Source organism: Neofelis nebulosa, chromosome 5, assembly GCF_028018385.1.
Source record: "Neofelis nebulosa isolate mNeoNeb1 chromosome 5, mNeoNeb1.pri, whole genome shotgun sequence".
NCBI lineage: Eukaryota > Metazoa > Chordata > Mammalia > Carnivora > Felidae > Neofelis > Neofelis nebulosa.
The window spans coordinates 132,273,152-132,295,683 of NC_080786.1; the positions used below are offsets into that span (position 1 = coordinate 132,273,152).

General features: G+C 35.8%; 1 long non-coding RNA gene across 2 annotated transcripts in view; it reads left to right on the top strand.

Annotated features, from left to right (window-relative positions):
- Nucleotides 1-22,532, top strand: part of LOC131512712 (uncharacterized) — a 478,301-nt gene that overhangs the window by 102,916 nt on the left and 352,853 nt on the right. For both annotated transcript variants that reach the window (XR_009262262.1, XR_009262261.1), the window contains exon 2: nucleotides 13,242-13,290. This is a non-coding gene — a long non-coding RNA (uncharacterized LOC131512712). The remainder of the gene's footprint in view (nucleotides 1-13,241; nucleotides 13,291-22,532) is intronic.

Below are 22,532 nucleotides of genomic sequence, written 5' to 3' on the forward strand. Positions count from 1 at the left end.
TCAGTATTTTTTGTCAGTAGTCTGTGCTTAACTTAATGCAATGTTGAATGGATTGCTTATATGCAATACTTTCTGGAGCAATCGGAAAACGAATGCATCTAGCGTATCCCCAAGAGAGGCATACACTTGACACCATTTTCCAAAGTTACTTAGTTTTTTCATGAATACTTATTAACTTATATGTATGTATGTATTTAATCAACTTTCCCCATACAATATTTATTAATTTAATATGACCTAATTTCAATGATGTGCTGAAGCTGGCTAAAACCAACTTGGAGGAGCTCATTGTAACTATTCCTTTCCAAATTCCACTTTTTTTTTTTTAATTTTTTTTAACGTTTATTTTTATTTTTGAGACAGAGACAGAGCATGAATGGGGGAGGGGCAGAGAGAGAGGGAGACACAGAATCTAAAGCAGGCTCCAGGCTCCGAGCCATCAGCCCAGAGCCCGACGCGGGGCTGGAACTCACGCACCGTGAGATCGTGACCTGAGCTGAAGTCGGACGCCCAACCGACTGAGCCACCCAGGCGCCCCCCCAAATTCCACTTTTAAGAGACATCCATCTCTTAACTTGAAATCAGAGACAGCAGGAGTATTTGCACCATACAAATCAGCCAATACCGTAAATCAGGGCCTTTCCTTCTTTTTTTAGAAGCTGTTGTTAAAAATCTACCAGCATACTATTGCCTAATTTCCCCCTCTGAATCCATCTTTGTAGGTAAATTATAACAACTAAGAGGTCAATAGGGTTAGAAATTTTCTATTCATCAACCTGTCTAAAATATAAAACTATTTAAATTAATTATGTAGATTAGATATAAAAGAGAGGGACAGCTGTGGAAAATATTAGACACTCTAAATTTTTCTTAAATACTTACCTTTTATATCAGAAAGTCACATAATTTATCTTTCTGACTTTTCTTATTTACCTGAATAAACATCTATGTTTATTCCTTTATCTCTTTTCTAACAAAATATTTACATACTCGGATATGTAATTGTCAGCTGATTTTTAAGTGAGTGACAACAGGGTTCTGAAAATTTCCAGACATCCTTTAAATGGGTCTCTAACTTAGACTCCTTTCATTAGCAGTGAATTTTGTTTAGTTTATTTATTTTGAGAGAGAGAGAAAGTGCAGGGGAGGAGGAGCAGACAGGGAGAAAGAGAGAATCTGAAGCAGGCTCTGCGCTGATAGCACAGTGGTGACAGAGCCTGCTGCGGGACTCAATCTCACCAAGTGTGAGATCATGACTTGAGCGGAAACCAAGAGTTGGATATTTAACTGGTTGAGCCACCCAGGTGCCCCTCAGTGAAGTTTTACAAAACTGAGACGAGATATCTTGAAGTAATTTATACTTTTGTGTAGCATATCATTTAACCTCAGGCATTTTATGAGAAGTATTAACCCACTCGATCTCTTGAATGAGATTATTATGTGGAAAACAAAAATGGGAAATCTGTGAGTGGAGAAATGAAATACACATTTTTGACAGACAAGCCAGTGAATTCCCATTTCATCTTTTATCTATGAAATTACTCTGGGTAGGTTATAGGTAAAAATCTCTAAATGTGGGTGGATTATAAGTATAGATATTTGGTGAAATAATAAATGATTTATTTATTTTATAAATAAATTTATTTTATTTATAAAATTTGTATATTTACAAATACCTGTATAAATGTATATACTTTTAAAATATAAAATATACTTTATATTTATACAAGATATATATTCAAAATATCTAAATATATTTTATATTTGTATGGGAATATGTAATAAGTTTATATCAATATATTGATATGAATAATTATTTATAAAAATCCATTCTTTTTTAGTTGAAGAAATGAGTTCTATGGTGGCATGTTTTCAAGTATCTCTGCGATCTACTTTGTGACAATACATGGGATGACTTATATTATGGTTCTAGTTATATTATGTTTCTAATTGGCTTCCCAATCATACATCCCAAACACTCTGCACTTCAGCTTATATGGATCTCAAATTAGTTCATTAATTTGAGCATCTGTTTTTGGTCCAAGTATTGTATTATTCTTTGGGAATCCAAACATGACTAATACATGATTTCTGCCTTTCTGGAGCCCATCATCAAGTGCAAGAAGAAAGCATCTTCAATATGCTGCTATCATGAGAGAAAACCATTTGAATATGACTCTAGTTTATTTTTTTTAATGTTTATTTCTGAGACAGAGAGAGAGAGAGAGAGCATGAGTGGGTGAGGGGCAGAGAGAGAGGCAGACAAAGAATCTGAAGCAGGCTCCAGGCTCTGAGCTGTCAGCACAGAGCCCAACACAGGGCTCGAACTCACATGATCGTGTAAGACCATGACCTGAGCCGAAGTGGGTCACTCGACTGACTGAGCCACCCAGGCACCCCTAACTCTGTCTACTTTAAATCTAATATACACCTATATTACAAATGCCAATAATTATCCCAGAATCTCATATACTTTATGTATTCTACTCTCAGTACATATTAGATGCTGGTGCATCACAGCTCCATACCTACAAATACAATTACAAACTGTATAGTCAAGATGGCAAGGACATGATTCTTAATATAGACCTAAGTAAAGAGTTAGTGAAGACAAATAAATTACAGAAACTAGCTCTACATCCTACTTATGAATGCAAGGAAGCAGGTCATATAAAGTCAGGATTCTCAAAGGATGCTAAGCCATTATCATAAGACCAACATGTAATAATCACTTGTAAACCCAATGTGAATTCTCACAGACATTCAACTTGGACACACAACTTGTGTTGTGTGTATGTATGACATGTTTGAATACTCATGGAATAAGATGCTTCTGACAGTTGGAAAAAAATATTTTAACATATGCTTCCAAGAACTCTAAAACATATAAAACGTTGTAAAAGGCATTACTTTGTTATTATATTAACCTTATTGAACATAATAATACAATTTTAGCAATGGACAATTCTCTAAATGCCACGTAACTTGGAACCCTTCTTTATTTCAAACAGTACTTCACAATGTTGATCATATATTAATGCAAAATATTCACACATGAAAGGTTTTTAAATGACTTATTTGATGTAAGGTCTTTAATGAAAATACTTTTGATTTTTGATAGATTATTTATAAGCATGATTATATTTATACATTTATAAGCACTATTGTCTTTCAGTTTTATAAATAAAAGTAGTCCTTTTATATATGTTTTTAGAAGCTATCTTTCCTTTTGATAACACAAAAATTTTTTTTTTACTTTCTCTCTGGAAAAGTTAATTCATCTTTCTTGACCTAGCTTAACTATCTTCGCTTCTGTTAAGTATTTCCCTTCTCTTTGGAACATCTTTGTTTCCTGCCTTTCTGTCCTTCTCACCCACTCACTTTCCTTCCCATCTGTACCATTTACATTTTTACTAAGGTAAAATACTAATAAAAATAGATGGCAATAGAAAAGCTTTAAGATATATGCAGAAATCTTCACACTGGAGAGCTGTAGTGACTGAATATAAAACTCAGCTCTGAACTTTCAACCACTTTTTAAGAAATGCTTTGTCTGAACCTTAAAAAAATGCAAAATAAAAATAATCTCTCACCCTTCTGAAAGGGGAAATGAACTTCCTACTTTAAAGCATGAGGTGTACATGTGTTTATAATAAGCCATGTTTAGGCTCCATTATCGCCTAAATTCCAAAAATTGTTGTTTATTATTACTAACAAAAGATTATGAAAAGCAATTTCCCTTAATTTGCATATCACAATCTTGCTATTTTTGTTAAGCATCAAATCCATTCTACTGAGCTATTTTGAGTGTGTGTGTGTGTGTGTGTGTGTGTGTGTGTGAGTGTATGTGCATGTATATTAAGAACCCTCTGATGTTAACATGTCTCAGTATTTTGTATAATAAGCATCTCTCAGTATTTTGTTTTTATAAATGGATGCCAACTATTGTGCTTACTATATAGCAAATATATTGCTATATTTGTGTTCCCTGTTGCATTCCTTTTTTGTCAAAGACGTAATTGAATCCTTAATATGCCCAACAACAATGCTCAGTTTTGCTGTAATTAAAAAGACACTCATTCTTTTAAGTGTTTCTTTTCTTTAAGGGCTGTATCCATTGACCTAACTTATATTCGTTTCCAATTTATATTTATTATCATATATCTTACAGAAAACATATTATGATTTAATAATGATCATTATTTACAATAATATATTTATAATAATATTCAATGTTACTAACTAAAGGTAACATATCTATATGATGTTTCTTCAGTAGCTTGTGTGTGTGTGTGTGTGTGTGTGTATGTGTATATATATATATATATATATATATACACCTAAGGTGCTTGAATCAGAATATGATTAGCAATATCTCTAGATGATCTGAAGTAGTTAACTATTTACCTGATACAAAACTCGATATAAACCTGTCTGCCTTCATAGACAGATAGATAGAGCATGTAGAGCATGAACCATGCTCTATCTATCTGTCTATGAAGGCAGACAGGTTTATACCGATCACCTAGAGATATTGCTAATCATATTCTGATTCAAGCACCTTGGGTAGAGTCTGAGATTTTGCATTTCTAAGACCCCAGGAGTGACAAATACTTCTGGTCTGTGGAGCACAGTTAGAATGTCAAAGAGTTAGAGAATTATGGAGTTCCAGTTTGGGCTTTGCCCCCAGATGCTGATCTTGACCAAGAGACTTTTTCCTCTTGACTTTGCTCCTCATCTATAAAATGGGTGGACTCATGTTTCTCCTGCTCTTCACAGAATTGCTCTGTGGTTGAAATTAAATTAATTAGGAAAATGCTTTGTAGATATTTCGTCTTATCCTTGGAATAGTGTATTTTATACCCTAATTTCTGTTGGTGTTTGCCCATTTAGCTTGAAATGATGGAGCCAGCTTTAATCTTATCTGTCAATAGTTCTTTGTTCTTATTTACCCTCCCCGCCTTTTTACCCATTCACATGTTCTTTCAACAGATATTTATCGAGCAGCTACTATGCAGTATGAGTTGTGCCACCTTCTGAAGATATGATTGGCTTCTTCTTCCTCCTCCTACTTTTCTTCATTGTCTCAAATAATTTCATTTATTGATTTCACTCTACACTCTGTACCTCTCTTACCCTTCTTTCTGTCTTCCATAGAGTGTTGGAATCATTAATCTGAAGGCTACGTTTTTAAAATCAGTTTTATCCAATTCCAGAAATATTCATTGATTCCGCCCTATATGGCAGATTCTCTGCAAAAGAAATATAAAATTGAAGAAGTTAAAGAAAGGACAGTCCTTTTATTACATCAGTTGCATTCTCTTTAAGGAATGGGATATTTTGTGACTTCTCTAGTAACTACAGTACAAGGAGGATGAGACTAGTGTCATCAGACTCTGATGAATAGTGAAAAGGTTGCTTAAGAGGTGAAAACAGCTGATTTGAGAGCTTTGCAACAGGAAACTGAACTGCAGATAGGAACTGAACTGATGTGTGTGCCCTTAAGGAAACAGGCCATAATAATTATTGATAATATCTATCTGTATGTATAAAGCCTTCTTAAAAATGGCCAGGGGTGCCTGGGCGGCTCAGTTGGATAAACATGCAACTCTTTTTTTTTAATTTTTTTCCAATGTTTATTCATTTTTTGAGAGAGAGACAGAGCACAGGCAGGGGAGGGGCAGAGAGAGAGGGAGACACAGAATCTGAAGCAGGCTCCAGACTCTGAGCTGTCAGCACAGAGCCCAATATGGGGCTTGAACGCACGAACTGCAAGATCATGACCTGAGCTGAGGTTAAGCATCCAACCCTTGATCTTAGCTCAGGTCTTGGTCTCAGGGTCATGAGTTCAAGCTCCATTTTGATCTCTGTGCTGGGCATGGCACCTACTTATAAATAAATAAATAAATAAATAAATAAATAAATAAATAAATAAATAAATGTTATAAGCCGTGACAGAAGGAAATGAGAGGAAGAAAAGGGTGGATGTTACATGTGGAACAAATCATACCTTCTCCTCTCAGCTTTTATTCATGGTGAATGACTTGGGCAAATGATCTGACATGGGCAAAAAGATTTTAGAACTTTTCTTTAGGTATGCATGAGGGAAAGCTGAAAATTGTCACTGGAGTCACACTGTGATGGCCTTAGATGCCACCTACAGGAGTCTGTACTCAGTTTGGGGGACATGAAGAAACCTTGATTGTTACTGTTACTGTTGGCCCCTCTGCTGTGCATTCAAAGTCAACCTTTAATTCAAGTCTTTGGAATTTAAATACAAATCCACTGTAAGAACTGAGCTCAGATGGAGCAGATTGGCAACCCTCCAGATAATCTTTTGCCAGTTTTCACCAAGTGGGCAAAGCATACTGGGCACAGTATAATGGACTGTGTGAGGACACCTGGCTGCTAGGTCCTTGTTTAATAACTTGTTAGTCTGTTGACCTTAAAGAAGGCATTCACCTCTGTGAGTCTTAGGCGCTCTTTCTTAATGATGGGAATAATAAACTCTGCCTATTTTCTTTTTTTTTTTTTTTTTAATTTTTTTTTTCAACGTTTTTTATTTATTTTTGGGACAGAGAGAGACAGAGCATGAACGGGGGAGGGGCAGAGAGAGCGGGAGACACAGAATCGGAAACAGGCTCCAGGCTCCGAGCCATCAGCCCAGAGCCCGACGCGGGGCTCGAACTCACGGACCGCGAGATCGTGACCTGGCTGAAGTCGGACGCTTAACCGACTGCGCCACCCAGGCGCCCCGACTCTGCCTATTTTCAAAGTCATTGTGAGAGATAAATATGATAAATAAATTTGAAAATCATAAATTTGGAAAATATCAAGGACTGTCCAACTATAAGAATTCTCCCTTAGCTTTTTCTATTCCTCAGTACCCCTCCAAGGTGGGACACTCGAGGGGGTGATCTTTTCGGCCTCCTTTTCCTTCTCCTTTAAATGAAATCCTGTCTTTTTACAACATCTTTTTAGGTCTTGGTGTGCACTTGTTGAGAACACATCCAACTATTTGTTTTGCCTGTTCTTTTTTAAAACCCTAAAATCGTCCATGAAGCTGCTCCTACTCTTTTATGCTATAATGAATTTTTAAAACTTATTTTGAGAGGGGGAGGGGCAGAAAGAGATGGGGAGAGCGAATCCCATGCAGGCATAAAGCCCGACTCGGGGCTTGAACTCACAAACCATGAGATCACGACCTGAGCCAAAACTAAGAATCAGACGCTTAACCGACTGGGCCACCCACGTGCTCCACTCTATGTGTAGGATGTACTAATTGTATTGTCCTTCTTACTAGCTTAAATATCAGCTCTTGAGGTAACCATCACCCAGTGGCTACTGCACCCGCCGTGGGATCACTTGCCATGTTCCTTTATTTGCTTTATGGCACGTTTGATTACTAAAATTACCTTCTTCATTTATTTGCTTGTATATTGTATGTCTGTTTAGCCACCACAATTTTATTAGCTCATTATGTGACGGATGGTATCATGGGAACTGTGGACAGCAAAATAGGAACTGAACGGATGTGTGTGCCCTTAAGGAAACAGGCCATAATAATTATTGATAATAATATCTATCTGTATGTATAAATATCATGGGGTAAGAGGTGCTATAAAGAATAAAAGCAAGCTGACAGGTTAGAGAAGGAAGGATGTTATACCACTTTGTGTCAGATGTTCAGGGCAGGAGCCCCTGATTAGGCCCAGAAGGAGGGAAGGGAGGGGCATATTGAAGGAAAAAGTGTTCCAAGCAAAGAGAGCTGAAAGTGCCAAGGCCCTGAAGTGGGGGCATGCTTGATGTTTTTAAGGTCAAGTGAGGAGGAACCACCGGTGGCTGAAGGACAGTGAGCCAGGCCTGAGTAGGAGGGGATGGGACCACGGAGCAAAGATGGCCCTGGGCTCTATCACACAGGCTTCAGATATGAGATTTTTCTGAGTGAAGTTGCACATCTCTGGAAGGCTTTGGGCTGCAGAGTAACGCCATCGGACTCAGGTCACTCCTGCTGCCTTATGATGAAGATCAACTGGGAAGGGTGACAGAAGCGAGCACTGGTGGTATCTAGAACTCCCAGTAAGTCACTCTGCTTACCTCTTCCCTGACACATGGTCATGTCACTTTACAATAGTCATGGTAGGAGTGTTTACACCATGGAGGTGTGCAAAAGCTCCAAATCAGGAATTTCCTCTCTCTCTCTCTGCCCCTTCTTCATTTTGCCCTTGCTTACTTTCCTTCCTTCATCCCTCCTCCTTTTCTTCCTTCCTTCCTTCCTTTGTATTCTTTCTCTTCCTCCTTCCTTTTTTTTCTAACATTCTAAGTTTTTATTATTTATAAATAAAGGTGTTGATAAACATTTACGAGCACATCTTGGAGGAGAGCACTAGGAGGTTATTACAACAATTCAAGTGAGAGATGATGGCGGCTTAGATTAGACGAGGGTAGTAGTGAAGGAGATGATAGGAAGTCATCTGATTCTGGAAGGAATCTCCAAAGAAATCACTGAGTGGCTTTGCTGACTGAGAAAATGGCACATCAAAGATGGCTTGCAGGTTCTTGACCTAAATAACTGAGAGAATAGCTGTCATTGATTGAGGTGGAAATGGCTTCACTCAGGAGGACCAATTTTGGAGGCAAGTGTCAGGAATTTGGTTTCAGAGATAGGAAGATTCGGATGTCTCTTGGGTCTGTCCAAATGGAGATATGTAGAAAGTTGGATGTTTGAGTTTGGCACTCGGGAGAGGAGTCTGGACTAGAGATGTCACTTTGGGAATTGTCTGTAAAGAGAATGCTGTGCCCTGTTTTTCAAATTTTAAATAAGGATTGATCACATACCAGTTATTGAGAGTTTTCATGCAAATCAGAGAAGCAATGTCAATGCGTGGCTATTGCATCTTGTGGAGACTGCTGACTCAGATGGTCTCTTGTTACATTTTTTCATAATTTAAGCAACTAAGTAAATCCTATGCCATGAATGGATTGAAGCCCTACTTGCTCCTCCCCCAGTTCAATTTCCTGCCTAAGCTTTTTGCTTCTTGGAACCAGTTAGCTCTAGCCATAACTTCTCAAAATCTGGTTCCAGGACCCAGAACTGCCTGCATCAGAATTAAATGGGTGTATTTTAATTTTTTAATATTTTTTTAAGTTTATTTTACTTATTTTTGAGAGAGAGAGAGAGAGAGAGAATGGGAGGGGCAGAGAGAGAGGAAGAGAGAGAGAATCCAGCAGGCTCTGCACTGTCAGTGTGAAACTGGATGTGGGACTGGAACCCACGAACCATGAGATCCTGACCTGAGCTGAAATCAAGAAATCAGACCCTTAACCAACTGAACCACCTAGGCCCCCTAAATGGGTGTATTTTAAAATGTAGAATCCTGCATTCAAATACTAGACGTGTTAAATAATAATATTAGCCCAAGGTCCAAGTATCCACGTTGTAACAAATACTCATTGTTATTACTATGCACATAAAGATTTGGCCATTCCTGATAAAGTTTGTAAATATAAAGTATAGTATGTATTTTTTAATTTTTTAAGTGTTTTATGTCTTTTTGAGAGAGAGAAGGGGAGGGGCAGAGAGAGAGGGAGACACAGAATCTAAAGCAGGCTCCGGGCTCTCAGCTGTTAGCACAGAGCCCGACACGGGGCTTTAACCCACAAAATGTGAGATTATGGCGTGAGCCAAAGTCGGACACTTAACCAACTCGCCACCTAGGCACCCCTAAAGTTTAATCTTTTTATCCTTTTTAAGAATATCCATTTGCAAAAATTTTTATGACAATTAATATCATTTATATAGTTAAACCTGCCCACTCATATTCTAGATTGCATAGATTAGAACAGAAATGATTTCAGTCATAAAGATTTTGGTCTTCAGTTAAGTAACTCAATAGTAAAATCAAATTTAATCCTCTTTTTTCTTGCATAAAGTACAATTTTAGGATACTGCAACTTTAAGATATATTCAAACCAAAAAACCTCAGTTTTAATTTTAGACGTTGAATTGCTCTGGTACTTTTAAAAGTTTGCTAAATATTTTTTATTCTCCCCTGTTCTGGACACAGGATAGAATTGTATTGCATTTCATAGTCTCCTTGTGATTTACATAGGACAGAAAAGGTGTTGAGGCCAGTAAGTATTGTGCTTGGGGCCAGAATATTTCATTTCAAGTGTTCCTTCATCTTTCTTGTATCTTTCTTCATAATTGAGATGGAAGCTACCTTGGTTTTGTATTTACCTGAGTTACTATGATTACCAGTGCTCCTCTGCCAATCTGTAATAGATACTTAGCATGAGTGAGAAAAACCTTTGTAATTCTACGCTGCTAGGGTGGAGATTGGTTATTACTGCAGCATAATCAATTTTCTCTAACAAAACTCAGTTATCTTGGACCAGAGTTATCTTCCATTCAACAGATTGACATTGTGAACTGACCTAAGGTAATTGTCAGGGATTTCTGTCAATATATTAATCTTTGACAATAAAAGATTGGCAGGAACTAAATATATATGTCTCTTCTCTTGCAACTTTGTTACCAAGGAGCTTGTTTTAAAAAACAAACAGAGGGGCACCTGGGTGGCTCAGTCAGTTGAGCGTCTGACTTCGGCTCAGGTCATGATCTCACTATCCATGAGTTCAAGCCCCGCGTTGGGCTCTGTGCTGACAGCTCGGAGCCTGGAGCCTGCTTCAGATTCTGTGTCTCCCTCTCTCTCTGACCCTCCCCCTGTTCATGCTCTGTCTCTCTCTGTCTCAAAAATAAATAAACATTAATTTTTTTTTTTTAAAAACAAACAGAAAAACCAATCCCCCAAATAAATTACAGACCAATTTGTGCAAACATACAAACTTTTACATTAGTTACAAAATCCATCAAACAGCCCATTCCAAACGTCTGGAGGTAATCTCTGTTCTCTGTCCTTTTCAGCATGCCATGCAGCACCTGATAAGAAGGAGTGAGTAAAAATTAAATAGAATTCCAAATCTCAAGTGTCAAAGATGTTAGCCTCTTGGCCTTTTACTAGGATTTGTATATGTTGTCCACGGAGTGAGATGATTGCCCAGTATTTCTAGCCAATCAGCATCTTGAAGGCCACCTGTCTCGCCAATGAAAAGCGGTCACATCCTTTGTAAATTACCAACACCCCACTCCGTGTAAAATTTCACAGTGCAATATGTGGAAATTCAAAGCATTTGTTACAGTTACCCCTAGAGTCCAAGCTGTTCATTAAGAAACTTGAAATCCTAACCAACCTAGAGAGTGATTCCTTAACTAGAATTCTTCAAATCTTAATCAATTTTTTTCTAGTTTGTAAGTTAAAGGTAAACTAATGTACTTCATATTGTACCTGGTGGAGCGCTTTAAACTAAATTATAGGCACTAACAGAATTAATTATGGATTTTTGCTTATTTACCTTTATGTTCTACTAGGAGTACAAAAAACATAAAACTGACAAAAACTTACATTATTTTACTTCACAAATACAAATGTAATAGTACTTGAGGCTTAAATTTACTTTAGATGATGTGAAGTTTTTCGTATTTCTATAGTTTCCTTCAGTATTTAATAGATCAATAACTATTTGTACTTACTAAACAGCAACAAAATATCATTGAACTGTTTTTATGTTGTGTAGAATTTTTTTGGAACCAAAACAAAAAATAGACTATATCAGCTTAAAATGAAAATCTTGAAACATTGGGATGTAAGTTTAGATTCTGCTGTCCTCTTTCTGCATATTCATGGTCTGGAAAGGATACTAACCTTCCTTAATGTTTTAGTTTCCAAATATTTTGCCAACTGTGAATGAACTAGGTCAACGAAGGAAAACATTCTTCCTACAGCCTACATGAATATTTTGCTGTTCGAAAAACTGAACTAGGCCATCAATCATTTTGTTAATATTTGTAGATTCTCTCTCACAGAGGTGGAATATAACTACTTGTAAAACTCCATCAGTTAGTATGTTTCCCCAAATAGTTACCTCATTTCAAATTCTGTTAGTTACTGTTACATGTAAGTTAATTTCTGAATGCCTTTGAGAGCAAATAAGATTAGAAAGGAAATTAATTTATCTAAGCTTATAAAATGACTGAAAAATATTCTTAAGAATCTGGAGTTGTGTCTTGAATATTAAAATTTTAGACATTAGATGTAATTTATGATGATATGTTTCAATATTAACGTTTTAAAATAAAACTATTTTAAAAATTGCATCCCACTAATAACCCCTATGATTCAAAAAATATTGTTTATAAAGTTACAGATATTAAATTAACTGGTGGTGTTGGGGTGCCTGGGTGGCTCAGTCGCTTAAGTGTCTGACTTCGGCTCAGGTCATGATCTTGCAGTTTGTGAGTTCGAGCCCCATGTCGAGCTCTGTGCTGATAGCTCAGAGCCTGGAGCCTGCTTCAGATTCTGTGTCTCCCCCTCTGTTTGCCCCTCCCGTGCTCATGCTTTGTCTCCAAAAAATAAATAAACGTTAAAAATTTTTTTTTAATTAATTAATTAACTGGTGGTGTTTCATATGTTTACCCATGTGACAACATTTTATCTCTAAAATTAATTTATGGCATTTTATAAACAGTAACAATGGTAACAAGAGCACAGTTTGCCTTCATAGTTAATTTATGTAAACTTAATTTTGGCTGGACCTGTTTTAATATTTTTATTAATTTTGACTCCTGTGAATTTTGATTTTTGGAAGTCATATATTTCCAAATTTAGAAAGCAGACCTACAGACCTTTGGATTGGTTATTCCTAGCAAAGTAATTTATTGATATTAGTGATCATATTATTATGTAATAGTTTTTAGGGAATCTAAGAGAATGACTATTTTTATTATAGGAAAGGTGGTTCCAACTGACGGGATTTAAAGTGAAATATTTAATTTTTTTAGACATCTCTTTTTGACGAGGATGTACATTTTTGGTTTAAGATTTTTTTCTGAAAAAAAGTAAAAACATTTTGGATGTGTGTTAGTTCAGGAATATTTTTTTTTAAATTTCAGCTTTATTGACGTATAATTGACATATAAAATTGTAAGAGATTTAAAGTGTACACTGTAGTGATTTGATATACATTGTGAAAGGATTCCCCCATCCAATTAATTAATATATCTATCACCGCACAGATTTATTTTTTTCTTGTTATAAAAACATTTAAGTTCTACTCTCTTAGCAAAGCTTGTAGAAATTTTTAATGATGACCACGTCTTGATTCATTTCTTTTCCTTTCAGGTTATTGATCATTAAAATGGCATTGTAAAGGGATGATTCAGAAATAACAGTAAGTCTTAATTATTTGAAAGACATACTTTAATATTGTACTAAAACGTATGACAGCATATTTGGCATTTTTTCCCGTTCTAATTTTGTGGGCTAGTATAGGGCATAGAATGTGAACAGAAACCCCTAGACCTCAAAGTATATTTTTATTTGAAGCCAAAATATTTTTAACTAAACTGTGCTAGTCAATAATTTTTGGATTTGGCAAACTGTAGTACAGTCCTATTTTTGAGAAAAGTCAACAAAGTGTTTCCCTTCTAATTCAATATCCTTATTTTCCCTGAAACAATTTTTCCTTTTGGTGCAAAGGCTTATGAACTTAGTGTTTTTACAGGAACAATAATACATTGTTTCTTTTGCTATGCTGAAAATAATTAATGTTTATGTTGGATTTAAACTTTTGTCAGTCCGAAGATCTACTGACTAAACCAGATGAGATAGATATGATAAGATTTCTTTCTTTATTAGAGTTAGATGATCCCTGTTGGTAATACACTTATATTTCATGTTTATATATTATCATTGCTCTTTTAAGCCATGAATCTTAATATGTTTCATATTTATAATAAGCTATTTTAATCAGCCATATGTTTTCTTCTGAAATGGACATATATCCTACACAATAGACTAGAAGAATATTTTGTCTAGTGGTTATTCATTAGAATAATTTAAAATATCTGCTCTGGCTAAATTATTAACCAATACTTTAACACAGTATTATTTTAATGCAACAGATTTATTTTCTCTCCTGACATTAAAATATATTTTTCTGTTTGTAACATTTCTACCCAAAGACAGTTGGAAAAAAAATGCACTTAACAAAATAGCCTCAGTAGTAAAACACAGAAAAACAACATTAAATGCAAAATAGTGGGTGAATTTAAATATATGTGTGCACACACAAATACACACACATAGAAATGAAATGGCTAAATAGTAATATATCATTGCATATCTTATAGATATGTAATTATGTATCATATAAGTATATAATGATATAGAATATATTTAAATACATTATATAAGTACATATAAGTAAATTATATAAGTATATGTAAATATTTAAATATATGTGACTATATAGACATATAATTAAAAAAGCAATATGTTGTAAAACTCAAAACAGACTCATACTAACCTTTTCCTCCTCTTAGTCTCCATCCCCCTCCCTGAGATAGTCAATGTCAAAGTGTGCTATGTTCCCCTGTATCTCAGGAGAGTTTCTCCAACCTCAGAAAGCACAGATGCATATCTCTTTTGTCAGAAAGAAGTAGTTTTGCTTCTGATATATTTTTTTATGACCAAAATATCAAGAACATTGCTCTTCACCTTGTCTTTCATAGCCATCCCTTCAGGTTAATATGCATAACATGCCATATTTTGCCACACTACTTTTAATTAAAACAAAAATCTGGATGTTCATCATCCTTTTTTTATGACAGCCAGAGATGAGAAAATACCTGTATTGCCATGAATGGCAAATCTCAGTGATGTTTTCATTCCAACTCTGAGAGGCATGAAAATGACTCCAAGGCCTATGTTAGAACAGATAGCAAGATTTCTGAAGTGAATAGTAACTCAGTAAACGTGAGTTCTTGTCCTGATCTTTCTGTGATGTGTTGTTACCCATCTCCAATACTATCTGATCCTTATTATAGAATACATGCTGCTCTGATGTAAGGGTGGCATTCTTCAGATACCACAATTGATGAAAAAAAAGAATCACATTATAAAATTATGTGTTTCAGTATAAAGGAATGAGTTAGAGAATGGATTTGCTGTTTTACTACCATCAGTGGTTAAACTATTCAGGATTTTCTTTAAAATTAGGCAATATGAAAGAGAGAAAAATAAATTAAGCCATAGACTTTTATAAATGAACATAATTCAAGGAAAATAAACAGTGAAAACATAGTTGAGGGTAAATAACATTACTTAAAACATTAAGCGATTTTGTTTAGAATGACATTGGTCATTAGAAAGCTATAGATATGTATAATATAAACTATTATAACATATATATTCATTATTTAAATATAGTACATATATACTGATATTTATTATATATTTATATATTTTCTATATTCTATATCTTCCATACTGATAGATGCATCTGACTTTTGACCATAGAATATTTGTATTTTATAAAATTCAAATCCTAACATGACAGTATGACAAACCTAGACTGAACTTTTAAAAAGGTTTTCAAATTAATAAGTTTTAAGTCTCCGTGTGAGAGTATGGTGTTTGCGTATGTATTCATAGCATTGAGCCTACATTTGGAGTTAACACTGTGGATCAAGCAGTTTTAGCCCAGCTGAAGTATGAAGAGAAAATTGACAAGAATGATTTAATTCGGTCTACCAATATTTATTGAACATTTACTATGCACTACATAGGCTTCTAAGTGGTGCATTTACATAGATGTAAGTCCCGACAAGCATGGATCTTACATTCTTATGGCCATGATGGAGGCAGAGGAAGGGCAGACGTTAAACCAACGATCAAACAGATAAAAAATATCATACTGTTTTGTGATGAATAAAGTTGAGTGGGAGACGGGGGAAGGTATCCTCTCTTTGAGGCTGGGGAAGACTTTTCTGAGTTAGTAGCATATGAGAAGAGACTTGCTATGCACTTGTCTAGGAAAGAGCATCCCAGCAGAGGGAAGAACCCAAGTCAAGTTTCCAAGGAGAAAGTATGAGGCATATTAGAGCAAGTGTCCAATATGGTGGGGCAAGCCCATGTAAAGTTCTTCTTGGTCCTGTTAAGAATATTGGATTGGGGCGCCTGGGTGGCGCAGTCGGTTAAGCGTCCGACTTCAGCCAGGTCACGATCTCGCCGTCCGTGAGTTCGAGCCCCGCGTCAGGCTCTGGGCTGATGGCTGGGAGCCTGGAGCCTGTTTCCGATTCTGTGTCTCCCTCTCTCTCTGCCCCTCCCCCGTTCATGCTCTGTCTCTCTCTGTCCCAAAAATAAATAAAAAAAAAAAAAAAAAAAAGAAGTCTCAAAAAGCAGGTAGTGTGATTCACCTACTTTATTAAAAAAAAAAAAAAAATTGGATTTTTTTTCTAAGTCAAATGGGAAGCCATCCATCAGAGGCTATTGATCAGAGATGTGAATTGATTTAGATTTTTAAGAGTTCACTTTGTTGTGTAAAGAATAGCCTAAGAGAGAAAGGGAAGATTAGTTAAATACTTATGATAGTACTTCAGAAGTGTAGACTTCTTTAGGCTAGGTGCTTTTATTTTTTTTTATTTTTTTTTATTTTTTTATTTATTTTTGGGACAGAGAGAGAGACAGAGCATGAACGGGGGAGGGGCAGAGAGAGAGGGAGACACAGAATCGGAAACAGGCTCCAGGCTCCGAGCCATCAGCCCAGAGCCTGACGCGGGGCTCAAACTCACGGACCGCGAGATCGTGACCTGGCTGAAGTCGGCCACTTAACCGACTGCGCCACCCAGGCGCCCCTAGGTGCTTTTAAATAGAATGATTTAAATCTGTTGCTTCTTTAGTCTAGTTTCCTGAGGACTGCTTTTTAACAAAGGGTTTATTTGGTACACAAATCAGTGTTAATAGGTTTTTTATTTTGTGTGTGTGTGTGTGTGTGTGTGTGTGTGTGTATTGTTTTGTTCTTTTCGGTGTTACGTTCTTTTTAGCCTGATGAGTAGTGCTAATTTTAACTTAAGTTTCAAATACTGATTGATATTTATAACATACACCTTTAATGTGGTTACAAAATAAACAAAAACAGACCATTAAGCCAAATGAAGAAATAATATAGATAAAATGTTCCAGTTTTCTGATCTAGGTCTGATAACCCAATTTATATACCTTAGAAATTTTACCTATCTTGTGTGTAAATGAACTGGATAATTGCAACATATTCCATATTTTTTACATTAAAGTAGAAGAAAAAAGTGGAATTTATATTTGTAATCATAGAAGGTGTTAGTAATACTCTGGAACGTAAAGCAACTTTGTGAGTGCTTGTCTTTCAGTAAACATTTACAATTTAATGATAAATACATTTGCATATCTAAGGCCAAATTTGAAATAGTCTGATGTGATGCTGCAATTCCTTCTGGTCTCAGCTAAATTGCATGTGATTAACTAATAAAAGTTGACACTGAACTCATTTTGGATTTTAAATGTAAAACATATGTGGCAAAAGCTGGTTTCACATATGTGAAACACCTCAAAGCTGTATATATCAATATTTATTTAGGTCCACTTTCATAAGTCTTTGCGTAATGATCCTAAAATTAAATTACTGGCCTTTAGAAAGTTACTATGACAATGTCCAAACAGAATTGAGATCTCACAAATAAAATCCTGAGTTAAGGCCTCTTTGCCATCAACCTAGCACTAAAGTGTCTTCTGAAAGATGTCACCATGAAAAAAAAAGAGAAAGAAAGAAAGATATCACCATGGAGAGGTGTTTGTTTGGCCTTTCATCCTGCTAGCAAACGAGTGTATACAGTTCAGCTGATGTCTTAGAAGCTGTTACATTGTGCACGCAGAGACAAGGATTCTGCTTTTCTTGCTAACCAGTATAAATTGCTGTTGTTTAATCTCTAGATCTGGCCCTTGAAGAGGTTATGGTCATGAGTACTCATCTGGGAGACGAAAAGACAGAGTCAGGGTGGGAGAGGGGGACAGAGAGAAGGAAGGCAAGGGCTCAAGAGAACCACAGATGGGAGGAAAGGTTCTACCTCTGTGCCGGGGAGTCTCAGATGGTGAACATCGATCTCATGGTACGGGTAAATCCAGTGTTGAAATAGAACTATTTTCTTACTACATACATGGTATGTAAATGCAAACTAACTATAGTATTCTGGATAACCAAAGAAACCACATTTAAAAAGAAAAGTAAAGGGGCGCCTGGGTGGCTCAGTCGGTGAAGCATCTGACTTAGGCTCAGGTCATGATCTCACGGTTTGTGAGTTCGAGCCCTGCATTGGGCTCTGTGTTGACATCTCAGAGCCTGGAGCCTGCTTCAGATTCTGTGTCTCCCTCTTTCTCTTTCCCTTCCTTGCTCTCTCTCTGTCTCTGTCTCTCTGTCTCAAAAATAAATAAACATTAAAAAAAAAAGAAAAGTAAAATAGTCTACCTTTTTTAGACTGAATGAAACACCTCCACTTGGTCTTCAAGTTGGCCCCTTCCCTAGAGATTTTGCCAATGGTAAAACTTAACAAGTCTTGATTTTTACTACATTTGGTTGCTTAAAACCTTACCAGCTCCCAGTGGATGCAGCTTCACCTGCTGGGAAATGAGAGCCACGCCACTGAAACTGTGGTCCATTGGCCAGATCCTTCTGAGAATGGTTTGATACCACTTAGAAAACACAGAAGTTTGAAAATTAAGAGCAACCATTTAAAAATTTTTATAAAACTTTAACAGTCATTTGGTGCCTGTTGACTCAATAAAATATGGCTGTGTTAATTTTTTTTTTTTATTTCTTCAGCTATTTATTGTTAGTGTGAATTTTAAAATATCAGTTCATGACTACTTGGGAAAGAATAATAGTCTGGCTCTTCACCAGGATTAGTCTGAGAAGCACTGGGCTAAATCTGATCAATAGTAAAGTGTATTGTTTTTCTACTACCTCTAAGCATCAAGATTGTAATGAAGTTGCTTAATTATATCCCCAAAGGATCTTATATTTGATTAACAGATTTCTTCCTTTCTTTAAGATAATTGTTAAATATTTATGTGAGAACATTCTGCATGCAAGAAGTCATATTTAAACACTAAATGGAATGTCAATAGAACTGCATTTATAAAACTCTAATTTTATTTTACTTTAAACCCAATTTCTCCTTGCTGTTACTGCTTAACTGCTAGAGTACATAGTATTTGTATGTGGTGATCTCTAAAAATTTATTACAAAACTTAAGAAATATTAACTTATGAATTCAATATATGATTTCTCCTGAAAATCTTGAATTTCTGCACTTAGAAATTATACATGTATGGTCTTGGATAAAGACCAAAAAATTGAAAGATCTCTTCATAAACCGGAATAAGGAAATAATTTATTGACCGTTATGTTTACAAAGTATCTTATTTTAGCAACCACTTGTCTGTTTTCCAATTCTTACAAGTGAAAATTATTCCTGATAGCTGATTCTTACAGCTAAGGGTAAGAGATATGCAAACAAGACTCCTTTTAATTTTGGAAAGCAAGCCAGACGAAATTTAAACATAGACATCAATAGAGAAAAGTGTTCTCTAATTTGTCACTAAGTCCTTGCTCTTATATTAAAACCAGCAATTCATGAAACCCTCACAAAGAGTCATTGTTTGCTGTGCGTGTGGCAAGCTGGTAATTGCTTTATAAAATGTATTATTAAATTGCTGTTACTGCCATCTAGTGGGAAAAAATAATCCATGTCACCATGTCAAGGATTGTATCCAAAGCCCTAAAGTTCTAGGACTAAAGGGAAAACCACCTTGTGTGCGTATTGCAGGAAGTAAAACAGCAAACAAAGGTATGCCCTGGAACATAATAGATATCTAGTCCCTGAATGAGTTAAAGAGGTCTGTGGGGAGACAAAAGGGTGTGAAGGGGTGCGTGCATTTAGGATTCATTTTGTGTAGAACCAAGTAACACATAAAATGTGATGCCCCACTGAATATAGCAAGGTTACAGAACATTTTTATTACTGTATACTTATTTTTTTTTACCTGTTGGAATGTAGATTAAGTGGTTTGCATATGCTTTGTCTTAAAAATTAAGATACCTTAGATCAGTTCTTCTCAAACTTTAAGGGACATAGGAATCCATCACCTAGAAATATCATTGTAATGCAGATTCAGACTCAATACCACATTGCCTGAGATTTGGCACTTCTAACGGCTCTCAAGTGATGTCCATGTTGCTGTTTGTGATGAGGCCATACTTTGAGCAGTTAGATCCTTTCAGTAGGTTATCATGGGGAAGGTGTCCAGAAATGAAGCAGACCCCCCACAAAGTACACTTCACTGTATCTCATCTTGTTATAATCTAGTAGAGTAGTTCTTTCAATGGCCTGTAGAGTCCAATTGCTAAATTTGTTTCTTGACTCTGTTGCTTACTATGTGGGTAACGTTGGGCAAGACACGTAGCTAACATCTCTAAGCCTCAATTTCATAGTCGGTAAAATAAAATAGCAGTCATACCAGCATCCCATGGTTTTTATGGGGAATAAATGCGCTAAAAAATCTCATAACAAGCCATAGGAAATTCCCTTTTTAGAGATTAAAAATAAGCATCCACAATTTTATATAGTTAAAACTAACTGTTTACATTATGTAGCATAATGTCTAACACACATAGTGGCTGATAAATGTTAGTATCACCAACATGTGTCACAGAGTAAATTTTTGGACATATGAGTATACTCACACTCTTGAAAGTTGTATTCAAAGAAGAGAGAATTTGAAATTTCCATAAAAAAAAGCTTGATGTAAACATGTGAGAGACGTTGCCTTGAGGTTTCACTGAAAGATAAAATGGCTAAGAAATTTGTGAATTACCTTGTAAACAAATCCGGTTAGGTGTGGGAAATAAAAAGAACCATATTCAATAAGAAACATTGGGATTATTTACTTTTGCCTTTTTGTACTACCTGGAACCTAGTCTGGAAGGGAAGTGGAATGCATTTATTTTTTTTAATTTTTTTCAACATTTATTTAGTTTTGAGAGAGAGAGAGAGAGACAGTGCGAGCAGGGGAGGGGCAGAGAGAGAGGGAGACACAGAATCTGAGGCAGCTTCCAGGCTCTGAGCTGTCAGCACAGAGCCACCGCAGGGTTCAAACTCACGAACCGCGAAATCAGCCGAAGTTGGACACTGAACCAACTGAGCCACCCAGGCACCCCAGAATGCATTAATTTTTTAGTGCAGTTTTAAGTTCAGAGAAAAATGGAAAAGAAGGTATGGAGATTTCCCATATATCTCCTACCCCCACACAAGTGTAGACGCTTCCATTTCTAAAGTCCCCACCAGAGTGGTACTTTTGTCACAGCTAATAAACCTATGTTGACACGTCATTGTAAGTCAAAATCCATAGTTTACATTAGGGCTTACTCTTTATTGTGTTCTATAGATTTGGACAAATGTATAATGACATGTATTTACCATTAGAGTATCAGACAGAATAATTTCACAGCCCTAAACCTCCTGTGTGCTCTGCCTTTTCATCCCCCTCCTCTCTATTAACCCCTGATCTTTTGACTGTTTCCATAGCTCTGCCTTTTTTAGAACGTCATATAGTTGGAGTCATGCAGTATATGGCCCTTTCAGATTGGCTTCTTTCACACAGCAATATACATTTATTGTCTTTTTATGGCTTGATAGCTCATTTCTTTTTAGTGTTGAATAATATTCCATTGTCTGGATGTACCACAGTTTATTGATCTGGGAAATGTATTTTTATTCATCACCAAATTCATATCACGCAGCAGCACATATAAAGTGTAAGGACATAAAAGGGCATAGATTCTGGATAAATTTAATATTATTATAAATCTGTTGTAGGAAAACAGGCCATCAAATATATGAGCTGTCATGTCTTTCTTATGCTATATTTTACATGGTTTAATAAGCTATGTTACATTTCTTTGTTGTATGCTTAATTATAAAAATGTGTGATAAATTATTCATATTTACATAGTTTTGCTTCAAAAAATAAGATTTTAGCATTGTAATTGATGAAACGATAATAACTTTCATCCATTTAGATGAAGTCATTTCTAGTTAATTTTTTTAATTTCTGTTTTCTTTTGAGTAAAGTTAGTACCTTTGCTTATATGAATAGATATTTTTAAATTTTGTCCCTCAGTTTTGTTTTGTTTTTTAAGTTTATTTATTTTGAGAGAGAGAGAGAGAGGAGGAGGAGAGTGTATACACACGAGCAGGGGAGGGACAGAGAGAGGGAGAGAGAGAATCTCAAGCAAGATTCACACTGTCAACAGAGCTTGACTCAGGCTCAAAGTTATGAACCATGAGATCATGACCTGAGCTGAAATTAAGAGTCAGACGCTTAACCAACTGAGCCACTCAGGCACCCCTGACTCTCAGGTTTTAAGCTTTGCCTAAGTGTACTTATTTTTGCTTTTATAAAGTATTGTTGGTGAACTGGAGAGAAGTATGTAAAGAATTACAAAAATCTAAATTTTTAAATTATGGGTTACAGTCAGGGTAAGATGTTATTAATGTAAATTTATGTTAATGAGTATTTATACATGCTTCAAGTGAGACA